At 49.1% G+C, this 18,957-nt stretch overlaps 1 long non-coding RNA gene across 1 annotated transcript; it reads left to right on the top strand.

Moving 5' to 3' along the window:
- The first annotated feature begins 4,776 nt into the window (after positions 1-4,776).
- On the top strand, positions 4,777-14,905 carry LOC136656784 (uncharacterized). The gene is made up of 3 exons (XR_010794717.1): positions 4,777-4,847; positions 9,682-9,787; positions 14,621-14,905. It is a non-coding gene; the product is annotated as an uncharacterized lncRNA (long non-coding RNA).
- The last annotated feature ends 4,052 nt before the right edge of the window (positions 14,906-18,957 follow it).

Here is an 18,957-nt window from a genome sequence, read left to right as displayed (position 1 = left end):
GCGGCTCAGGCACATCCCTGGTGATGACCAGAAATAAACCCTTTTTTCTCCCTTACTACAAATGACAGAAGAGAAAATGCACAAATCTTGAACATATTTTCAAGATCTGGGAGAGCCCAATTATCACACAGGTTGCCTTTTAGTGGCACCACTTCTGCCAAAGTGCCACTGTGCAGCTCAGCAGTTGAGATATGCTTCGCAAGGTAAAACCTCTTCAGAAGCAGTGCTGCTGAAAGGGTGACCTATGGGATAAGTGGGTTCTCCCAGTCCATATGCAACTTTTCTCTCTCACCCCCTTGGTCTGCCTCTTCCCCCTTACCATTCCTCGCCTCCTTCCATCTCTCCCTCCAAACCCCTTGGCACAGACACTAATTCAACTTCAAATTTTCCTAAATGTGTTCTTTCTAAGACCAAATCCCAGAGCTCATCAAATGTCACTCATGCCCTTGAAAGGTGCACTAAACAAAGTTCCTATGCTGTAACAGGAATGCGGTTTCTTTTGGCCGGCTATCAGGCCGACAATGTCACTATTCATTATTTTTAATTCCCCTTTTCCGTTGAAGGCTGAACATTGTCTCTTTTCAAAGTAGATGTGAAAGAGATTACTGGGCCCTTGGAAATCAGAAACCACTTGGACATCTCCAGGTTGATCACGTTCTCCCAAGTAAGGACAATCAAACCAGTTCTTGCTCTCTAAGACTATTGAAGCAACCAATGGTGGTAGGATGTCTCTCAAGAGCATGGGTTCCTAGATAAATAGCCCAGGCTATGACACCAATCAGAACAGAGCAGCCTGTATAAATTTCACAGTCTTCTTAATGACCTTATGCAACATGTTCCTACTTCATCCTTCTTTATGCACATGCTTCTTTCACGCATCGTGCTCTCTTAAAATTACATAATTACTGACCGTGAAATGTCTTCTTGCTTTCAGAATCAATAGCACTGTAAAACCAATACAAAGACAGTCAGACTAAAAGAGAAAACAAGTTCAGCAAGAGAATAATTGTTCTGCCACCTCCCCTAATGGCCAGAAATACTGTCCTGCAGGGATGGGGACTTGTGACTCATAAGCTTGACTGGAGTCGTCAAAACATGCATTTTTTGAGTCTTGTGGGGACTTGAGTCATGCATGTCAAAAACTCAGGCACTGACTTGGAACTCGGGGGTTTTACCTTAACCCATTTTTGTCCAGCCAACAGCTGTACACATTTGGTCCCTGTTGTGTATATGCAACATTGGGAAGAAATGGCTTGAATAAGAAAAGACTCAAATAGACTCGAGTCATGGAGACTTGACATTTTGGGTCTGCAACTCAGCGACTTGGCTTTGTGCATGTGCATGCTTGCTTACTATTTTTTTTTGCAGCTTCCACATTGTCCCTAAGATCTCATGGGTGACCCAGAATCCTGCATTTAGTCCAGCGCAAGCAGCAGACTTGGTGGAGGAGTGTAGGTTTGTTCCAGGAGGCGGGGGCTGGGGCTGGAGGGGAGAAGGAAAGCTGCACAATGCTGGGAGGTAGTAACCAGATAAAGGTGGAGCAGCCCAGGGGAGGTGGAAGCAGTCTCTTTTTTCCCATCTTGGAAGTAACGGATTATCGATTGGCCAAGTGTCTGGCCTGATTTTTTTCTTTGGCAAGGGAGGGGAGAAGGTGTCCAATGGAAGAGGGAGGGGATAGGAAAATTGTGCCTGGAGAATTCAGGGAAGGGGCTAAGGAGGCAGGCAAAGCAGGGGGGAGGTGTTTCCTAACAATAGAAGAGAAACGCCTTCCAAATTCATGGCTTATTTGAAGTGAAGGACTTCAATACATTGCTCTTGGCAGATGGAGCATTCTCATTTTATTGGCTTTCTTCACGAATATGCAGGTTTGAGCATTGGATCAACACCAGTAAGACATGCTTCCAGTAGTGTAGCAAGCTGAGGATGCAGGGATGTCCACCCCAAATGACATGCTCTGGGGGGTGATGGGTGTGCCACCCATGCCCCTGCTGAGTGGAGGCCCGTGCCGCATTTGGCAGCCCATGGGCCCTCTCGCCTCCTACGTTTCAAACAGCTGCAAAATGGTGGACTCTCTCTTTGGTGGTGGTGGTGGTGGTGTAATGATGTGATGGCGTAATTGATCAGCCTCCAAAGGAGAAGCTCGGATGGTGGGCCAGGGTGGGAGAGGGAAGCATTCCTGTGCTTTTGCAAAGTGTATCTTTTCCTCCTGTGGTCGCTCAGTGCAGCTTAAACTCTCTGCGTGATGCACAATCAAAGCATGGCATACATAAGAACATATGAACAGCCCCACTGGATCAGGCCATAGGCCCATCTAGTCCAGCTTCCTGTATCTCACAGCGGCCCATCAAATGCCCCAGGGAGCACACCAGATAACAAGAAACCTCATCCTGGTGCCCTCCCGTGCATCTGGCATTCTGACATAACCCATTTCTAAAATCAGGAGTTTGCGCATACACATCATGGCTTGTACCCCGTAATGGATTTATCCTCCAGAAACCTATCCAATCCCCTTTTAAAGGCATCCAGGCCAGATGCCGTCACCACATCCTGCGGCAAGGAGTTCCACAGACCAACCACACGCTGAGTAAAGAAATATTTTCGTTTGTCTGTTCTAACCCCCCAACATTCAATTTTAGTGGAAGTCCCCTGGTTCTGGTGTTATGTGAGAGTGTAAAGAGCATCTCTGTCCATTCCCTGCATAAATTTGTATGTCTCAATCATGTCCCCCCTCAGGCGCTTCTTTTCTAGGCTGAAGAGGTCCAAACGCCGTAGCCTTTCCTCATAAGGAAGGTGCCCCAGCCCCGTAATCATCTTAGTCGCTCTCTTTTGCACCTTTTCCATTTCCACTATGTCTTTTTTGAGATGCGGCGACCAGAACCGGACACAATACTCCAGGTGTGGCCATACCATAGATTTGTACAACGGCATTATAATATTAGCAGTTTTGTTCTCAATACATTTTATAATGATCCCAAGCATAGAATTGGCCTTCTTCACTGCCGCTGCACATTGGGTCGACACTTTCATCGACTTGTCCACCACCACCCCGAGATCTCTCTCCTGATCTCTCACAGACAGCTCAGAACCCATCAGCCTATATGTAAAGTTTTGATCTTTTGCCCCAATGTGCATCACCTTACACTTACTTTGAAGCGCATCTGCCATTTTGCTGCCCATTCTGCCAGTCTGGAGAGATCCTTCTGGAGCTCCTCACAATCACTTCTGGTCTTCACCACTCGGAAATGTTTGGTGTCGTCTGCAAACTTAGCCACCTCACCGCTCAACCCTGTCTCCAGGTCATTTATGAAGAGGTTGAAAAGCACTGGTCCCAGAACAGATCCTTGGGGCACACCGCTTTTCACCTCTCTCCATTGTGAAAATTGCCCATTGACACCCACTCTCTGCTTCCTGGCCTCCAACCAGTTCTCAATCCACGAGAGGACCTGTCCTCTAATTCCCTGACTGTGGAGTTTTTTCAGTAGCCTTTGGCGAGGGACCGTGTCAAACGCCTTCTGAAAGTCCAGATATATAATGTCCACGGGTTCTCCCGCATCCACATGCCTGTTGACCTTTTCAAAGAATTCTATAAGGTTCGTGAGGCAAGACTTACCCTTACAGAAGCCATGCTGACTCTCCCTCAGCAAGGCCTGTTCGTCTGTGTGTTTTGAGATCCTATCTTTGATGAGGCATTCCACCATCTTATCCAGTATGGATGTTAGGCTGACCCGCCTATAGTTTCCCGGGTCCCCCCTCTTTCCCTTTTTAAAGATAGGCGTGACATTTGCTATCCTCCAATCTTCTGGCACCATGGCCGTTTTGAGGGACAAGTTGCATATCTTAGTCAAGAGATCAGCAACTTCATTCTTCAATTCCTTAATAACCCTTGGGTGGATGCCATCAGGGCCCGGTGACTTATTGATCTTTAATTTATCAATGAGGTCTGAAACATCTTCTCTTTTAACTGCTATCTGACTTAATTCCTTGGTCAGAGGAATGTTTGCAGGTTGATAAAATTAAGCATTGTGGACCACATTATTGATCTGCTTTTAAAACAAGGTCCCATTTATGTGGATCAGATCAAGTCCATTCCCTTTCACCACTGTATTCCGGATCCTTCACAATATGGACATGGCCCTAATTCTGCTCCCGTGTGACGAGAACACACCGTTAATCTTAATAATGTTACACTCATATGAATAATTATGAAAGCCTATGGGACATAATTTGTGATTAGTTACGGCTATTATGGCCGCTGAATCCGAAGGAAGATTACAGACACATCGGCATAAAAATTATCTGATGGTATTAACACTGTAACCTAATACACATAAAAGAGAACTTGAAAGAAATACTATTATATTTATTTATTTATAGTAAATACACAATTAATAATAATTAGGGTTCTATGCTCCTGAATATGGTAAACACGCACACACACACACACATATAAACACCCTTGCCACAGGGTGTGGTGGTGGCATTGGGCCTAGATGTCTTTAAGTGGGGATTGGAAAAATTCCTGGAGGAAAAGTTCATCATGGGTTACAAATCATGGTAGGTATGCGCAGGCTCCTTGTTTTAGAGGTAGGCTACTTCAGCTTGCCAGATGCGGGGGAGGGCACCAGGACGCAGGTTGTGTGATGCCACTCCTGAAGCATTTGGTGGGCCACTGTGAGATACAGGAAGCTGGACTAGACGGGCCCTTGGCCTGATCCAGCGGGTGTCTTCTTGTGTTCTTCAGAGGACCTTTTCATCCATGACTGAGACGAGATGAGCACAGCAAGCAGGAAGTCTTCTCTGTTGCAGCAAACATCTGACATCCTGGAAGGAAGACACAGGAAAGCAGGGTGAGGTGGGGGGGTCGTGGTCATCCACAAGCATCACCCAGGGACATCCACCGGCTTCTGCCGCCCAGCCTTCCTGGCTTCCGCTTGCCAACTTCCACCACCTTCCACCCACGGATATCCACCAGTTATTCCTTTCATCCATCCCATTCACACGCAATGCCTGGAAGTTGGCTTTAGAAGTCAGCTTCCAAGGCAAAGCACCATTCGCCTCGACCACATTCACCGCCACACACGCACACAATCACACACACAATCACGCACACAATCACACAAAGCTGGCAATGCTCTAGCAGCAAGACCAACCACCATTCACTCTCCATTCGCGCCACACACTCCCCAGTTTCCATCCGCAGATATCCAGTGGCTTCCGCCAGCTAGTTTCAGTGGACAGACTTCCACCAGTTTTCATCTGCTAACATCCACCCGCTTTCTCGCGACTGACGCGACAAATCAGGCGTCCGAAAGCAGCTGGCCACCAGCTTCTGTCTGTTCACGTCCACCAGCTTCCACCAGGTCAGCTGGTTGACGTCCACCGGCTTCAGGCCCCAGATAGCCGCCTGCTTCAGGCCACTTCCTTACCCCTCCCCCGCAAGCTCAAGCATGAACTTGCCTTCTCTCCCTCGTCCCTTCTCAGATGTCATTCCAGCCGCTTCCTCTCCTCCACGTGGCCTTCACCTTCTGGCAGACTTGACAGAGACACCACTGAGCATCCCTGTGCTCAAGCAGATCACCTTGGTGACCTTGCTTTCATGATGTCATAAAGCTGATCGTGTCATAGAGGCACCAGCTTGCAGGAGGGGAGACTACCTGGCCTTGCCACCCCACCTCCTCACCTATTATATTCAAAAACTTTTCACTACCCACCAAAAATCAACTTTGGACCCACTGGTGGGTCCCAATCCACAGTTTCGCAAACACTGCCTTATGCTGTGCAGAGCTCCAGCAGCCCCAAAAGGTCTGCTTTAATCTGTGCCCGCTATTCGGTCGGCGCAGAACTGAAGAGCTGTGTTGGGCTCTGCCACCGTCCCTGCCCTTTCCTGGGCCTGACCCACCCACCCTCCTCCCAATTTCACCCCTCCCTGCCTTCCAACTGCCCAGAAGATGCCCCCCTGCCACTCAATGGGGAGCTTAGCACACACCACTCTCGCTGGTCCTGCCGCCAGTGGGAAGCCCAGTGGTGCAAGCCTCCCTACGGGTGCCACTCATCTGACGGCTGGCACAACATGCCGTATAGCACATTTGTGGCAGCCATTGCCTGGGCTCCACGTGAACGACATTGCCCAGGCTCAGGATCAACTTGTTCCTGGACACAATGGGTTTACTTCTGAGTAAAATAAATAATATCCTTTTCAAACAGCTCTACTTTTGCCCTTGGAAAGTCCTGGGTTCTAGAAGCAACCTTGGAAAGAAAATCATCTTCTCATTAGATCTTTAATTGGAGACACCTGCTCCAAGAAGGATGACAATATAATGCCGTGGTTTGTCATGCCTAACCAGAATGGAAAATAAGAACATCAGAACAGCCCCACAGGATCAGGTCATAGGCCCATCTAGTCCAGCTTCCTGTATCTCACAGCGGCCCACCAAATGCCCCAGGGTGCACACCAGATAACAAGAGACCTGCAAGGCTTCCTGGGAATTGTAGTTAAGAACATAAGAACAGCCCCACTGGAGCAGGCCATAGGCCCATCTAGTCCAGCTTCCTGTATCTCACAGTGGCCCACCAAATGCCCCAGAGAGCACACCAGATAACAAGATGACCTGCAAGCCCTCCTGGGAATTGTAGTTTAAGAACATAAAAAAAGCCCCACTGGAGCAGGCCATAGGCCCATCTAGTCCAACTTCCTGTATCTCACAGCGGCCCACCAAATGCCCCAAAGAGCACACCAGATAACAAGACGACCTGCAAGGCCTGCTGGGAATTGTAGTTTAAGAACATAAGAAAAGCCCCACTGGATCAGGCCATAGGCCCATCCAGTCCAGCTTCCTGTATCTCACAGCGGCCCACCAAATGCCCCAGGGAGCACACCAGATAACAAGAGACCTGCAAGGCTTCCTGGGAATTGTAGTTAAGAACATAAGAAAAGCCCCACTGGAGCAGGCCATAGGCCCATCTAGTCCAGCTTCCTGTATCTCATAGCGGCCCACCAAATGCCCCAGAGAACACACCAGATAAAAAGACGACCTGCAAGGCCTCCTGGGAATTGTAGTTTAAGAACATAAGAAAAGCCCCACTGGAGCAGGCCATAGGCCCATCTAGTCCAGCTTCCTGTATCTCACAGCGGCCCACCAAATGCCCCAGAGAGCACACCAGATAACAAGACGACCTGCAAGGCCTCCTGGGAATTGTAGTTTAAGAACATAAGAAAAGCCCCACTGGAGCAGGCCATAGGCCCATCTAGTCCAGCTTCCTGTATCTCACAGCGGCCCACCAAATACCCCAGGGAGCACACCAGATAACAACAGACCTCATCCTGGTGCCCTCCCTTGCATCTGCAATTCTGACAAAGCCCATTTCTAAAATCAGGAGGTTGCACATACACATCATGGCTTGTAACCCGTAATGGATTTTTCCTCCAGAAACGTGTCCAATCCCCTTTTAAAGGCGTCCAGGCCAGATGCCATCACCACATCCTGTGGCAAGGAGTTCCACAGACCGACCACACGCTGAGTAATGAAATATTTTCTTTTGTCTGTTCTAACTCTCCCAACACTCAATTTTAGTGGATGTCCCCTGGTTCAGGTGTTATGTGAGAGTGTAAACAGCATCTCTGTCCATTCCCAGCATAATTTTGTATGTTTCAATCATGTCCCCCCTCAGGCGCCTCTTTTCTAGGCTGAAGAGGCCCAAAGCCGTAGCCTTTCCCCATAAGGAAGGTGCCCCAGCCCAGTAATCATCTTAGTCGCTCTCTTTTGCACCTTTTCCATTTCCACTATGTCTTTTTTGAGATGCGGCGACCAGAACTGGACACAATACTCCAGGTGTGGCCTTACCATCGATTTATACAACAGCATTATAATATTAGCAGTTTTGTTCTCAATACCTTTTCTAATGATCCCAAGCTTAGAAATGGCCTTCTTTACTGCTGCCGCGCATTGGGTCGACACTTTCATCGACCTGTCCACCACCACCCCGAGATCTCTCTCCTGATCTCTCACAGACAGCTCAGAACCCATCAGCCTATATGTAAAGTTTTGATCTTTTGCCCCAATGTGCATGACTTTACACTTACTGACATTGAAGCGCATCTGCCATTTTGCTGCCCATTCTGCCAGTCTGGAGAGATCCTTCTGGAGCTCCTCACAATCACTTCTGGTCTTCACCACTCGGAAATGTTTGGTGTCGTCTGCAAACTTAGCCACTTCACCGCTCAACCCTGTCTCCAGGTCATTTATGAAGAGGTTGAAAAGCACCGGTCCCAGAACAGATCCTTGGGGCACACCGCTTTTCACCTCTCTCCATTGTGAAAATTGCCCATTGACACCCACTCTCTGCTTCCTGGCCTCCAACCAGTTCTCAATCCACGAGAGGACCTGTCCTCTAATTCCCTGACTGTGGAGTTTTTTCAGTAGCCTTTGGCGAGGGACCGTGTCAAACGCCTTCTGAAAGTCCAGATATATAATGTCCACGGGTTCTCCCGCATCCAAATGCCTGTTGACCTTTTCAAAGAATTCTATAAGGTTCGTGAGGCAAGACTTACCCTTACAGAAGCCATGCTGACTCTCCCTCAGCAAGGCCTGTTCGTCTGTGTGTTTTGAGATCCTATCTTTGATGAGGCATTCCACCATCTTATCCAGTATGGATGTTAGGCTGACCGGCCTATAGTTTCCCGGGTCCCCCCTCTTTCCCTTTTTAAAGATAGGCGTGACATTTGCTATCCTCCAATCTTCTGGCACCATGGCCGTTTTGAGGGACAAGTTGCATATCTTAGTCAAGAGATCAGCAACTTCATTCTTCAATTCCTTAATAACCCTTGGGTGGATGCCATCAGGGCCCGGTGACTTATTGATCTTTAATTTATCAATGAGGTCTGAAACATCTTCTCTTTTAACTGCTATCTGACTTAATTCCTTGGTCAGAGGAATGTTTGCAGGTTGATAAAATTAAGCATTGTGGACCACATTATTGATCTGCTTTTAAAACAAGGTCCCATTTATGTGGATCAGATCAAGTCCATTCCCTTTCACCACTGTATTCCGGATCCTTCACAATATGGACATGGCCCTAATTCTGCTCCCGTGTGACGAGAACACACCGTTAATCTTAATAATGTTACACTCATATGAATAATTATGAAAGCCTATGGGACATAATTTGTGATTAGTTACGGCTATTATGGCCGCTGAATTCGAAGGAAGATTACAGACACATCAGCATAAAAATTATCTGATGGTATTAACACTGTAACCTAATACACATAAAAGAGAACTTGAAAGAAATACTATTATATTTATTTATTTATAGTAAATACACAATTAATAATAATTAGGGTTCTATGCTCCTGAATATGGTAAACACACACACACACACACACACATATAAACACCCTTGCCACAGGGTGTGGTGGTGGCATTGGGCCTAGATGTTTTTAAGTGGGGATTGGAAAAATTCCTGGAGGAAAAGTTCATCATGGGTTACAAATCATGGTAGGTATGCGCAGGCTCCTTGTTTTAGAGGTAGGCTACTTCAGCTTGCCAGATGCGGGGGAGGGCACCAGGACGCAGGTTGTGTGATGCCACTCCTGAAGCATTTGGTGGGCCACTGTGAGATACAGGAAGCTGGACTAGACGGGCCCTTGGCCTGATCCAGCGGGTGTCTTCTTGTGTTCTTCAGAGGACCTTTTCATCCATGACTGAGACGAGATGAGCACAGCAAGCAGGAAGTCTTCTCTGTTGCAGCAAACATCTGACATCCTGGAAGGAAGACACAGGAAAGCAGGGTGAGGTGGGGGGGTCGTGGTCATCCACAAGCATCACCCAGGGACATCCACCGGCTTCTGCCGCCCAGCCTTCCTGGCTTCCGCTTGCCAACTTCCACCACCTTCCACCCACGGATATCCACCAGTTATTCCTTTCATCCATCCCATTCACACGCAATGCCTGGAAGTTGGCTTTAGAAGTCAGCTTCCAAGGCAAAGCACCATTCGCCTCGACCACATTCACCGCCACACACGCACACAATCACACACACAATCACGCACACAATCACACAAAGCTGGCAATGCTCTAGCAGCAAGACCAACCACCATTCACTCTCCATTCGCGCCACACACTCCCCAGTTTCCATCCGCAGATATCCAGTGGCTTCCGCCAGCTAGCTTCAGTGGACAGACTTCCACCAGTTTTCATCTGCTAACATCCACCCGCTTTCTCGCGACAGACGCGACAAATCAGGCATCCGAAAGCAGCTGGCCACCAGCTTCTGTCTGTTCACGTCCACCAGCTTCCACCAGGTCAGCTGGTTGACGTCCACCGGCTTCAGGCCCCAGATAGCCGCCTGCTTCAGGCCACTTCCTTACCCCTCCCCCGCAAGCTCAAGCATGAACTTGCCTTCTCTCCCTCGTCCCTTCTCAGATGTCATTCCAGCCGCTTCCTCTCCTCCACGTGGCCTTCACCTTCTGGCAGACTTGGCAGAGACACCACTGAGCATCCCTGTGCTCAAGCAGATCACCTTGGTGACCTTGCTTTCATGATGTCATAAAGCTGATCGTGTCATAGAGGCACCAGCTTGCAGGAGGGGAGACTACCTGGCCTTGCCACCCCACCTCCTCACCTATTATATTCAAAAACTTTTCACTACCCACCAAAAATCAACTTTGGACCCACTGGTGGGTCCCAATCCACAGTTTCGCAAACACTGCCTTATGCTGTGCAGAGCTCCAGCAGCCCCAAAAGGTCTGCTTTAATCTGTGCCCGCTATTCGGTCGGCGCAGAACTGAAGAGCTGTGTTGGGCTCTGCCACCGTCCCTGCCCTTTCCTGGGCCTGACCCACCCACCCTCCTCCCAATTTCACCCCTCCCTGCCTTCCTCCTGCCCAGAAGATGCCCCCCTGCCACTCAATGGGGAGCTTAGCACACACCACTCTCGCTGGTCCTGCCGCCAGTGGGAAGCCCAGTGGTGCAAGCCTCCCTACCGGTGCCACTCATCTGACGGCTGGCACAACATGCCGTATAGCACATTTGTGGCAGCCATTGCCTGGGCTCCACGTGAACGACATTGCCCAGGCTCAGGATCAACTTGTTCCTGGACACAATGGGTTTACTTCTGAGTAAAATAAATAATATCCTTTTCAAACAGCTCTACTTTTGCCCTTGGAAAGTCCTGGGTTCTAGAAGCAACCTTGGAAAGAAAATCATCTTCTCATTAGATCTTTAATTGGAGACACCTGCTCCAAGAAGGATGACAATATAATGCCGTGGTTTGTCATGCCTAACCAGAATGGAAAATAAGAACATCAGAACAGCCCCACAGGATCAGGTCATAGGCCCATCTAGTCCAGCTTCCTGTATCTCACAGCGGCCCACCAAATGCCCCAGGGAGCACACCAGATAACAAGAGACCTGCAAGGCCTCCTGGGAATTGTAGTTAAGAACATAAGAACAGCCCCACTGGAGCAGGCCATAGGCCCATCTAGTCCAGCTTCCTGTATCTCACAGTGGCCCACCAAATGCCCCAGAGAGCACACCAGATAACAAGATGACCTGCAAGCCCTCCTGGGAATTGTAGTTTAAGAACATAAAAAAAGCCCCACTGGAGCAGGCCATAGGCCCATCTAGTCCAACTTCCTGTATCTCACAGCGGCCCACCAAATGCCCCAAAGAGCACACCAGATAACAAGACGACCTGCAAGGCCTGCTGGGAATTGTAGTTTAAGAACATAAGAAAAGCCCCACTGGATCAGGCCATAGGCCCATCCAGTCCAGCTTCCTGTATCTCACAGCGGCCCACCAAATGCCCCAGGGAGCACACCAGATAACAAGAGACCTGCAAGGCTTCCTGGGAATTGTAGTTAAGAACATAAGAAAAGCCCCACTGGAGCAGGCCATAGGCCCATCTAGTCCAGCTTCCTGTATCTCATAGCGGCCCACCAAATGCCCCAGAGAACACACCAGATAAAAAGACGACCTGCAAGGCCTCCTGGGAATTGTAGTTTAAGAACATAAGAAAAGCCCCACTGGAGCAGGCCATAGGCCCATCTAGTCCAGCTTCCTGTATCTCACAGCGGCCCACCAAATGCCCCAGAGAGCACACCAGATAACAAGACGACCTGCAAGGCCTCCTGGGAATTGTAGTTTAAGAACATAAGAAAAGCCCCACTGGAGCAGGCCATAGGCCCATCTAGTCCAGCTTCCTGTATCTCACAGCGGCCCACCAAATACCCCAGGGAGCACACCAGATAACAACAGACCTCATCCTGGTGCCCTCCCTTGCATCTGCAATTCTGACAAAGCCCATTTCTAAAATCAGGAGGTTGCACATACACATCATGGCTTGTAACCCGTAATGGATTTTTCCTCCAGAAACGTGTCCAATCCCCTTTTAAAGGCGTCCAGGCCAGATGCCATCACCACATCCTGTGGCAAGGAGTTCCACAGACCGACCACACGCTGAGTAATGAAATATTTTCTTTTGTCTGTTCTAACTCTCCCAACACTCAATTTTAGTGGATGTCCCCTGGTTCAGGTGTTATGTGAGAGTGTAAACAGCATCTCTGTCCATTCCCAGCATAATTTTGTATGTTTCAATCATGTCCCCCCTCAGGCGCCTCTTTTCTAGGCTGAAGAGGCCCAAAGCCGTAGCCTTTCCCCATAAGGAAGGTGCCCCAGCCCAGTAATCATCTTAGTCGCTCTCTTTTGCACCTTTTCCATTTCCACTATGTCTTTTTTGAGATGCGGCGACCAGAACTGGACACAATACTCCAGGTGTGGCCTTACCATCGATTTGTACAACAGCATTATAATATTAGCAGTTTTGTTCTCAATACCTTTTCTAATGATCCCAAGCTTAGAAATGGCCTTCTTTACTGCTGCCGCGCATTGGGTCGACACTTTCATCGACCTGTCCACCACCACCCCGAGATCTCTCTCCTGATCTCTCACAGACAGCTCAGAACCCATCAGCCTATATGTAAAGTTTTGATCTTTTGCCCCAATGTGCATGACTTTACACTTACTGACATTGAAGCGCATCTGCCATTTTGCTGCCCATTCTGCCAGTCTGGAGAGATCCTTCTGGAGCTCCTCACAATCACTTCTGGTCTTCACCACTCGGAAATGTTTGGTGTCGTCTGCAAACTTAGCCACTTCACCGCTCAACCCTGTCTCCAGGTCATTTATGAAGAGGTTGAAAAGCACCGGTCCCAGAACAGATCCTTGGGGCACACCGCTTTTCACCTCTCTCCATTGTGAAAATTGCCCATTGACACCCACTCTCTGCTTCCTGGCCTCCAACCAGTTCTCAATCCACGAGAGGACCTGTCCTCTAATTCCCTGACTGTGGAGTTTTTTCAGTAGCCTTCGGCGAGGGACCGTGTCAAACGCCTTCTGAAAGTCCAGATATATAATGTCCACGGGTTCTCCCGCATCCAAATGCCTGTTGACCTTTTCAAAGAATTCTATAAGGTTCGTGAGGCAAGACTTACCCTTACAGAAGCCATGCTGACTCTCCCTCAGCAAGGCCTGTTCGTCTGTGTGTTTTGAGATCCTATCTTTGATGAGGCATTCCACCATCTTATCCAGTATGGATGTTAGGCTGACCGGCCTATAGTTTCCCGGGTCCCCCCCTTTCCCTTTTTAAAGATAGGCGTGACATTTGCTATCCTCCAATCTTCTGGCACCATGGCCGTTTTGAGGGACAAGTTGCATATCTTAGTCAAGAGATCAGCAACTTCATTCTTCAATTCCTTAATAACCCTTGGGTGGATGCCATCAGGGCCCGGTGACTTATTGATCTTTAATTTATCAATGAGGTCTGAAACATCTTCTCTTTTAACTGCTATCTGACTTAATTCCTTGGTCAGAGGAATGTTTGCAGGTTGATAAAATTAAGCATTGTGGACCACATTATTGATCTGCTTTTAAAACAAGGTCCCATTTATGTGGATCAGATCAAGTCCATTCCCTTTCACCACTGTATTCCGGATCCTTCACAATATGGACATGGCCCTAATTCTGCTCCCGTGTGACGAGAACACACCGTTAATCTTAATAATGTTACACTCATATGAATAATTATGAAAGCCTATGGGACATAATTTGTGATTAGTTACGGCTATTATGGCCGCTGAATCCGAAGGAAGATTACAGACACATCAGCATAAAAATTATCTGATGGTATTAACACTGTAACCTAATACACATAAAAGAGAACTTGAAAGAAATACTATTATATTTATTTATTTATAGTAAATACACAATTAATAATAATTAGGGTTCTATGCTCCTGAATATGGTAAACACACACACACACACACACACATATAAACACCCTTGCCACAGGGTGTGGTGGTGGCATTGGGCCTAGATGTTTTTAAGTGGGGATTGGAAAAATTCCTGGAGGAAAAGTTCATCATGGGTTACAAATCATGGTAGGTATGCGCAGGCTCCTTGTTTTAGAGGTAGGCTACTTCAGCTTGCCAGATGCGGGGGAGGGCACCAGGACGCAGGTTGTGTGATGCCACTCCTGAAGCATTTGGTGGGCCACTGTGAGATACAGGAAGCTGGACTAGACGGGCCCTTGGCCTGATCCAGCGGGTGTCTTCTTGTGTTCTTCAGAGGACCTTTTCATCCATGACTGAGACGAGATGAGCACAGCAAGCAGGAAGTCTTCTCTGTTGCAGCAAACATCTGACATCCTGGAAGGAAGACACAGGAAAGCAGGGTGAGGTGGGGGGGTCGTGGTCATCCACAAGCATCACCCAGGGACATCCACCGGCTTCTGCCGCCCAGCCTTCCTGGCTTCCGCTTGCCAACTTCCACCACCTTCCACCCACGGATATCCACCAGTTATTCCTTTCATCCATCCCATTCACACGCAATGCCTGGAAGTTGGCTTTAGAAGTCAGCTTCCAAGGCAAAGCACCATTCGCCTCGACCACATTCACCGCCACACACGCACACAATCACACACACAATCACGCACACAATCACACAAAGCTGGCAATGCTCTAGCAGCAAGACCAACCACCATTCACTCTCCATTCGCGCCACACACTCCCCAGTTTCCATCCGCAGATATCCAGTGGCTTCCGCCAGCTAGCTTCAGTGGACAGACTTCCACCAGTTTTCATCTGCTAACATCCACCCGCTTTCTCGCGACAGACGCGACAAATCAGGCATCCGAAAGCAGCTGGCCACCAGCTTCTGTCTGTTCACGTCCACCAGCTTCCACCAGGTCAGCTGGTTGACGTCCACCGGCTTCAGGCCCCAGATAGCCGCCTGCTTCAGGCCACTTCCTTACCCCTCCCCCGCAAGCTCAAGCATGAACTTGCCTTCTCTCCCTCGTCCCTTCTCAGATGTCATTCCAGCCGCTTCCTCTCCTCCACGTGGCCTTCACCTTCTGGCAGACTTGGCAGAGACACCACTGAGCATCCCTGTGCTCAAGCAGATCACCTTGGTGACCTTGCTTTCATGATGTCATAAAGCTGATCGTGTCATAGAGGCACCAGCTTGCAGGAGGGGAGACTACCTGGCCTTGCCACCCCACCTCCTCACCTATTATATTCAAAAACTTTTCACTACCCACCAAAAATCAACTTTGGACCCACTGGTGGGTCCCAATCCACAGTTTCGCAAACACTGCCTTATGCTGTGCAGAGCTCCAGCAGCCCCAAAAGGTCTGCTTTAATCTGTGCCCGCTATTCGGTCGGCGCAGAACTGAAGAGCTGTGTTGGGCTCTGCCACCGTCCCTGCCCTTTCCTGGGCCTGACCCACCCACCCTCCTCCCAATTTCACCCCTCCCTGCCTTCCTCCTGCCCAGAAGATGCCCCCCTGCCACTCAATGGGGAGCTTAGCACACACCACTCTCGCTGGTCCTGCCGCCAGTGGGAAGCCCAGTGGTGCAAGCCTCCCTACCGGTGCCACTCATCTGACGGCTGGCACAACATGCCGTATAGCACATTTGTGGCAGCCATTGCCTGGGCTCCACGTGAACGACATTGCCCAGGCTCAGGATCAACTTGTTCCTGGACACAATGGGTTTACTTCTGAGTAAAATAAATAATATCCTTTTCAAACAGCTCTACTTTTGCCCTTGGAAAGTCCTGGGTTCTAGAAGCAACCTTGGAAAGAAAATCATCTTCTCATTAGATCTTTAATTGGAGACACCTGCTCCAAGAAGGACGACAATATAATGCCGTGGTTTGTCATGCCTAACCAGAATGGAAAATAAGAACATCAGAACAGCCCCACAGGATCAGGTCATAGGCCCATCTAGTCCAGCTTCCTGTATCTCACAGCAGCCCACCAAATGCCCCAGGGAGCACACCAGATAACAAGAGACCTGCAAGGCTTCCTGGTAATTGTAGTTAAGAACATAAGAACAGCCCCACTGGATCAGGCCATAGGCCCATCTAGTCCAGCTTCCTGTATCTCACAGCGGCCCACCAAATGCCCCAGGGAGCACACCAGATAACAAGAGACCTGCAAGGCTTCCTGGGAATTGTAGTTAAGAGCATAAGAACAGCCTCACTGGATCAGGCCATAGGCCCATCTAGTCCAGCTTCCTGTATCTCACAGCGGCCCACCAAATGCCCCAGGGAGCACACCAGATAACAAGAGACCTGCAAGGCTTCCTGGGAATTGTAGTTAAGAACATCAGAACAGCCCCACTGGATCAGGCCATAGGCCCATCTAGTCCAGCTTCCTGTATCTCACAGCGGCCCACCAAATGCCCCAGGGAGCACACCAGATAACAAGAGACCTGCAAGGCTTCCTGGGAATTGTAGTTAAGAGCATAAGAACAGCCTCACTGGATCAGGCCATAGGCCCATCTAGTCCAGCTTCCTGTATCTCACAGCGGCCCACCAAATGCCCCAGGGAGCACACCAGATAACAAGAGACCTGCAAGGCTTCCTGGGAATTGTAGTTAAGAACATAAGAACAGCCCCACTGGATCAGGCCACAGGCCCATCTAGTCCAGCTTCCTGTATCTCACAGCGGCCCACCAAATGCCCCAGGGAGCACACCAGATAACAAGAGACCTGCAAGGCTTCCTGGGAATTGTAGTTAAGAACATAAGAACAGCCCCGCTGGATCAGGCCATAGGCCCATCCAGTCCAGCTTCCTGTATCTCACAGTGGCCCACCAAATGACCCAAGGAGCACACCAGATAACAAGAGACCTGCAAGGCTTCCTGGGAATTGTAGTTAAGAACATAAGAACAGCCCCGCTGGATCAGGCCACAGGCCCATCTAGTCCAGCTTCCTGTATCTCACAGCGGCCCACCAAATGCCCCAGGGAGCACACCAGACAACAAGAGACCTGCAAGGCTTCCTGGGAATTGTAGTTAAGAACATAAGAACAGCCCAGCTGGACCAGGCCATAGGCCCATCTAATCCAGCTTCCTGTATGTATTGGAATTGCGGAAGAACTGGCGAGGAGGTAAATGTGGTGTCAGCAGTGGCCCCTTTAAGGGTAAGACCTGGGCATCCAGCAGAGTGTGCTGCACAGCTGGAGCCACTGGAAGGTAATAAGGCCCTCAGGGATATAAGGAGCACCTGAGGCAGAAAGGGTTGGTGGGTTGTAGGAGGAGTGAATGTGGTGAGGTGACTTGGTTTATGGAATTGGGAAAGACTGGATTGTGATTGGATTTTGGCTTTGGACTTTGATTTGGATACCCTGACGGATTGGACTGACCTACCTGGAACCTGACCATTGGACTGGAACTTGGCTTATTGGCAACTCTGATTGGACTGGCTTGCAAGGCCCAGTGGCTTGGGATTTGGCAAAACAATTGGTACCAGGAGTGGGGTACAAGCCCAAGGCAAGTAGTATCTCCTTGTGTAACAAGAGAGCAAGCAAATGGATCTCTGGCAGTTCTGGGAGGCCCTGGACCTTGCTGTATGGAAAGCAAATGCTCCTGCCCTATTATGGAATGTCTGGGCTACTTTGAGCATTCTTTGGACCATTTTCCAGCTGGTGCAGTATATGGGTGGACTCATTAAATATGGCATCCTTTCCCTGAAAAGGCTCAGGGGGTCAGGTGGGGAGGATGTGGAAAAGAGAATTCTGAGGGAGGAAGTTGCCAAGTTAAAAGGGCTAATTTGCATTGAAAGAGAGAAGAATCTCACATATGTGAAGGCCTTTGCAAATGCCCAGAAAGATATAAAGGCTGCAGAGAGCCTGTATAAGGCACAGGCAGGACGCCTGGTTGAACTGAAGTGCCGGTCTGGACTAGAGATAAAGGGGTGGGGCTGCAGGAGCAGCAAAGAGGGCCTCTTTGACTCTTTTCAGGCTGGCAGATTGGGAAGCACTGTGTTTGTTGCCAATTTGAAGTACAAAGTTGGCTGGAAGAAACTGAAGGATGTGTTCAGCATGGCTGGTGTGGTTGTCCGTGCGGACATTTTTAAAGACAAAGATGGCAGAAGTCAAGGGATCGGCACTGTCACTTTTGAGCAAGTAATTGAAGCTGTTCAGGCCATCTCCATGTTCAATGGACAGTTACTGTTTGGTAGACGAATGCATGTGAAGATGGATGAACGAGCCTTATCAAACAGAGACTGCTTCCCTGCAGAGCAACCCCAGCAGCTTCCTCATGGACTTGGGGGCATTGGTATGGGGCTGGGACCAGGAGGGAGACCTATTAATGCAAACCACTTGACCAAGGGCCTAGGGATAGGCAACTTGGGACCCAGAACAACGGGTATGGAAGGCTTGGATTTTAGGATGAACAAAATGGGAGGACTGGAAGGCCCTTTCCATGGCATGGAGAGTTTGGGCCATTATCCTCCTAGAATGGGGCTTGGCAGGATGAATAAAATGGGCTTTGCTGCTGGAAGGGGGTTTGAAAGAGACTCCCCAAGAAATGGAATGGGAATGCTTCATAGTTTTGGGGATGCCCTAGAGAGAGAAACAGATGGAGGTGGAGGAGCCAGCATGCCTGCAATTAATAG

This window comes from Tiliqua scincoides, chromosome 7 (genome assembly GCF_035046505.1).
Source record: "Tiliqua scincoides isolate rTilSci1 chromosome 7, rTilSci1.hap2, whole genome shotgun sequence".
Taxonomy (NCBI): Eukaryota; Metazoa; Chordata; class Lepidosauria; order Squamata; family Scincidae; genus Tiliqua; species Tiliqua scincoides.
This window is presented reverse-complemented; position numbering and strand designations above follow the sequence as displayed.